At 36.6% G+C, this 5,620-nt stretch overlaps 1 non-coding gene across 1 annotated transcript; it reads left to right on the top strand.

Moving 5' to 3' along the window:
• Positions 1 to 858: 858 nt before the first annotated feature.
• Positions 859 to 989, top strand: LOC116632503. Its single transcript, XR_004299440.1, has one exon. It is a non-coding gene; the product is annotated as a small nucleolar RNA SNORA63 (small nucleolar RNA).
• The last annotated feature ends 4,631 nt before the right edge of the window (positions 990 to 5,620 follow it).

Raw genomic sequence — 5,620 nt, 5'->3', positions numbered from 1 at the left:
TATTATGATATACCTAATTCTAAGCCCAGGGCCTAGCACAGAGTAAACATAAAATACAATTGATAAAATAACATTTAATGTTTATCTCAGCATTTATAATCCTCTTGATATTAGAATATGTGTATCAATATTAGAGTACTGGACAGTACTGGACAGATGGATGAAATGGTGGATGTTTGGACAGATTATTTATGTATCATTCATCTTTGAAAATATGTGAGGCATTAAACTTCTATTTGTAATTAATTAGATCCCATAGTTTTAGTGAGTTCAACAATAATTTCTGTACTATCAACAAATATTTTAAGCTCCAGCCTTCTTATTTTAAGCAATAGTAAAATATCAGCACAATAAATAATGTGTATAATTTCATGTGGGAGTCATTGTGCTAGTATTTGATTTTGACTCCCAAATATTGGCTTATGACTTTTAATATTATATTTATAATATTATATTTAAATTGTATATTTAGATATTAAAATGGTAGCATTCCTAACATCTCTTGGAAAAAGTTCTAATAAGGAACGTAGATTTTGAATGTTAATTCCCATTCTATTAGTATTTTACCAGGTGATCCTGAATGAATTAATTTTTTTTCTTGTTTTTGGCTGGGACCATTTTGGAGTCCATTTATATGACACTATAAGAAATAGACAAGCCCATCTTATTTGTCATAAGCACATGTATATTAAGTTAGAGAGCTAAAAGATAATAAAAAATTCTGACAAACACTGATATTCATTTTTTCTTACTCTTAAGGTCATGGATGGTTTTCTAATTATCTTAGTCTTAACCTAAGCCCCCCCTTTTTCTTATTTCAAACATTTTTATTTAAAGGCTTTAAAAATTGTATTAATGATGCAGGATCTAGTTACAATGTAGCTGTAAAGTGCTGCCTTGTCTTTGCCCCCTGCTGAAAATAAAGCTGTTACCTTTCTAGCCCTGTCCGCCATGGTGCTTAGCAGTCAGGGATGCATGGTCTCAGACATGTTTACCAAGTTAAACACTGTCTTGAGGGGCACCTGGGTGGCTCAGTCGTTAAGCATCTGCCTTAGGCTCAGGTCATGATCCCAGGGTCCTGGGATCGAGTCCCTGCTGAGCAGAGAGCCGCTTCTCCCTCTCCCACTCCCCCTGCTTGTGGTCCCTCTCTCACTGTGTCTCTCTCTGTCAAATAAACAAATAAAATCTTAAAAAAAAAAAATTGTATTAACATTCATGTTACCTTAGTCAATAGAATGTAATAAATATCATATAATCTTTCTTTTGATTTTGTATGTTCCAGGTCATCAGGGATCTCTGTCAACATCAATGACTTTATAGAGAATGACATATATAAAAGATGTAGACATGTACTGATCATATAAAAGTACTGGACACAATACATTCTAGGTTGATTTTTTAAATTTAGTTTTTGAATAGCAGCTCTGTTGATTTGATCCTTTCCCAGAAAAGACAGTTACACTTTTAAACTCCCATTCATTAAGAATTCTGGCTAGATAAAAGGAAATGTTGAAAAAGAAAAACAAAGCTGGGGGCATCACGTTGCCCGATTTCAAGCTATATTACAAAGCTGTGATCACCAAGACAGCATGATACTGGCACAAAAACAGACATATAGACCAATGGAACAGAATAGAGAACCCAGATATGGACCCTCAACTCTATGGTCAGATAATCTTTGACAAAGCAGGAAAAAACATGCGATGGAAAAAAAGACAGTCTCTTCAATAAATGGTGCTGGGAAAATTGGACAGCCACATACAGAAGAATGAAACTCGACCATTCCCTAACACCATTCACAAAGATAAACTCAAAGTGGATGAAAGACCTCAATGTGAGACAGGAATCCATCAAAATCCTAGAGGAGAACATAGGCAGTAACCTCTTTGACATCGACCACAGCAACTTCTTTCAAGATACATCTCCAAAAGCTAGTGAAACAAAAGCAAAAATGAACTTTTGGGACTTCGTCAAGATAAAAAGCTTCTGCACAGCAAAGGAAACAGTCAACAAAACAAAGAGGCAACCCACAGAATGGGAGAAGATATTTGCAAATGACACTACAGATAAAGGGCTGGTATCCAAGATCTATAAAGAACTTCTCAAACTCAACACCCAAAAAACAAATAATCAAGTCAAAAAGTGGGCAGAAGATATGAAAAGACACTTCTCTGAAGAAGACATACAAATGGCTAACAGACACATGAAAAAATGTTCATCGTCATTAGCCATCAGGGAAATCCAAACCAAAACCACATTGAGATACCACCTTACACCAGTTAGAATGGCCAAAATGGACAGGGAAAGAAACAACAAATGTTGGAGAGGTTGTGGAGAAAGGGGAACCCTCTTACACTGTTGGTGGGAATGCAAGTTGGTACAGCCATTTTGGAAAACAGTGTGGAGGTTCCTCAAAAATTTAAAAATAGAGCTACCCTATGACCCAGCAATTGCACTCCTGGGTATTTACCCCAAAGACACAGATGTAGTGAAAAGAAGGGCCATATGCACCCCAATGTTCATAGCAGCAATGTCTGCAATAGCCAAACTGTGGAAAGAGCCGAGATGCCCTTCAACAGATGAATGGATAAAGAACATGTGGTCCATATATACAATGGAATATTACTCAGCCATCAGAAAGGATGAATACCCAACTTTTACATCAACATGGATGGGACTGGAGGAGATTATGCTAAGTGAAATAAGCAGAGAAAGTCAATTATCATATGGTTTCACTTATTTGTGGAACATAAGGAATAGCATGGAGGACATTAGGAGAAGGAAGGGAAAAATGCGGGGGGGGGGGGGTTGGAGGGAGAGATGAACCATGAGAGACTATGGACTCTGAGAAACAAACAGGGTTTTAGAGGGGAGGGGGGAGGGGGGATTGAGCCCGGTGATGGGTTAATTAAGGAGGGCACGTACTGCATGGAGCACTGGGTGTTATACGAAAACAATGGATCGTGGATCACCACATCAAAAACCAATGATGTATTGTATGGTGACTAACATAACATAATAAAATTAAAAAAAAAAAAGAATTCTGGCTAGATAATACCAATCAATGTCTTATTATAAAAAACTGTAAGTATGATTAAATCTGCACTATTTTAGTTCTATTTTTTTTAGTTTTGTAATAAGTTAAAACAACTATAATTAATTAGGCAGTATCTATAAAGACTCCTAAACTTAAGTGGAATTTAACCATGGATATTTCTCAGGCTATTAAAGTAAAAAATTATGCTTTTATTTTTTTAAGATTTTATTTATTTATTAGAGAGAGAGAGTGAGCCCAAGTGGGGTAAGGGCCAGAGGGAGAGAGAGAGAGAGAGAGGGAGAAGCAGACTCCCCAATGAGCACAGAGCCTGACATGGAGCTTGATTCCATGACCCCGAGATCATGACCCAAGCCAAAGTCAGATGCTTAACCCACTGAGCCACCCAAGTGCCCCAAGTAAAAAATTATTCTCTGGAAAAAAACCATAGAACCAGCCAAGTTCTTCAAAGAGAGTATATCTATTAGAAAATATTATGCTACAAAGTATATGTGGCAATCATCTAGAGCATTTCTAGCTACAATTTTTAGTATTCAGGATATGGCATAATTTTATCCAAGTCAAGATGTAATTAATAAATTTATTTCTTATGTTGTAGAAAGATAAAGAAAAATCTCTGGTTAACATTTAGAATCAACATTCAAATATGTCTTCCAGTATCACTTGGTCTTCTCGGGATCATGCTCTCTTCCCATCGTATGTGCATGGCTCAGCTTGATCTCAAAAGATCTTGAAATCAAGGACTTCTGCACACCAAGGAAGCAAAACTGGGTCTTTGATCACAAGTATTCACACTCACAACAGGGAGAGACTAAAAGAGAAGGGTCACACAGGTGCAGAGGGAAAAACATTTTTAAATTCCAAAAAGATGTTGAAGAAATTGAAATAAAACCACCTGATTCTGTTTTTTAGGCTCATAGTTATCATTCTAAGATCAGTACTGAAAAATTACTGGACCAAAAGCATTTTTAATGCATTCTTATTGTTAATTCATTTTGAACCACCCGAGAGAAAATCCTCACAATGATCTCCTTTCCTGCTTGCCCAGGAAATATCTGGGTTGAAGAAAAATCAACTTCATCAATAAACATATGCACTCATGTGCCAACATAATGGTGGCAAACTATTAAATTCTCTCAAATCTGTACAAAAACAAAAAAGTTAGCAGCATACTGAGCTTCCTAGCAGTCTGAGTTTCCCACACTGGGGTTCTTTTACTGACAAGGAGCTATGATTTGTGTTACCAAAAAATGTCAGCTCCTAATTTGGACGAAGCTGAGATGAATTATACATAAGTCATTAGAAGTGGTGTGGTCTACAGTGAAAGGGATCTCAACAAAATACAACCACTGACATGCTGAGTGCTTTGAATAAATCAATCATTAGCCATCTGCCTCAATTTAAGCATTCAAAAATGGGGGTGTGCAGAGAGCTAATTATTAATGTATGCTTGTAAATTATTTTGAACCTCATATAGTAAAAACATCAAATGAAGAGAAAATGTTCCTGTTCATTTATAGTGACCATTATTTAATTTTCTTTTGTACTAAAATATGTTTCTCCTACATTTTTACTGGCTCCCCGAGTCACTGTTGCCCAGCTGTTCCTGACTGATTTATTTTCTAAATGATCACTTCTAATGATATTTTTGGTCATCTCTTATAGGATATTGTGTGTCATCTCCTACCTAGAAAAGTAACAAAAAAGAAGTAGGGGGTTGGGAAGTGGGGGCAGGGGGATGGTCTGCATCATTGTAACATTTATATGAAGCTGCAGGGAAGTCTCAATTAAGGAGGACACCATTACCTCTCTTTTCAGGAAATCTTTTACAGAGAGATCTAAGCACAGGCTAAGACCAGGACTAGGAACAGAAAAAAATGACACAGGACACTGTATCACTATGAGATGCACTGTGATAAATAATTCCATTAAGAATCCAAATAGCCAAGTATTACAGAGTTCTTAAATTCTAAGCGGAAGAACCACTGAGCTACAATGGCAGTTAGATGAAATCTAAAATCCTGCAAGTAGTAAAACCAAAGAGAGTCAAGGTCACCTGTCAAAAGCAGTGGTACTGCAAATAAAGCCAGGAATTCCAGACTCACATGGACCCAGGTATCTTACAAACACATTCTACGGGGGAATGGAGAAGTACCACTAAGAATAAATGTGATCTGTTCTAGGAAAATGCATCATCTCCCCTGGGAAAGCAGCTCAAAAGACATATTTGTTGACATTGTTTAAATCTATCATAACCAAAAGCTTCATCTTGATATCATCAGGCAAAAATAAACAGTTTTTTTATGATACAAACTTCATATGAAGGAATATAGCTAAGACTGGCAATAATATGAGCCCACTCTACATGAAAGGTGAGCTTGTTCCTGTATTCCCAACTCCTCTTCCTCAGTGAGATTTGAGGGAACATTTTATGAGGGGAGAGAGACCTTTAGAATTGACATTGCTGAAGAGACTCCAGTAGCAAAGACTTTTAAAAACTAAACCATAAGCAAGGAAACTTAGTCTAAGCCACAGAAGAAAAATAAGACAACCAAAATGTTCATA

Source organism: Phoca vitulina, unplaced genomic scaffold (genome assembly GCF_004348235.1).
Source record: "Phoca vitulina isolate PV1807 unplaced genomic scaffold, GSC_HSeal_1.0 scaffold6, whole genome shotgun sequence".
NCBI lineage: Eukaryota > Metazoa > Chordata > Mammalia > Carnivora > Phocidae > Phoca > Phoca vitulina.
The sequence above is the reverse complement of the archived record's forward strand: the minus strand, read 5'-3'. Positions and strand labels throughout refer to the sequence as shown.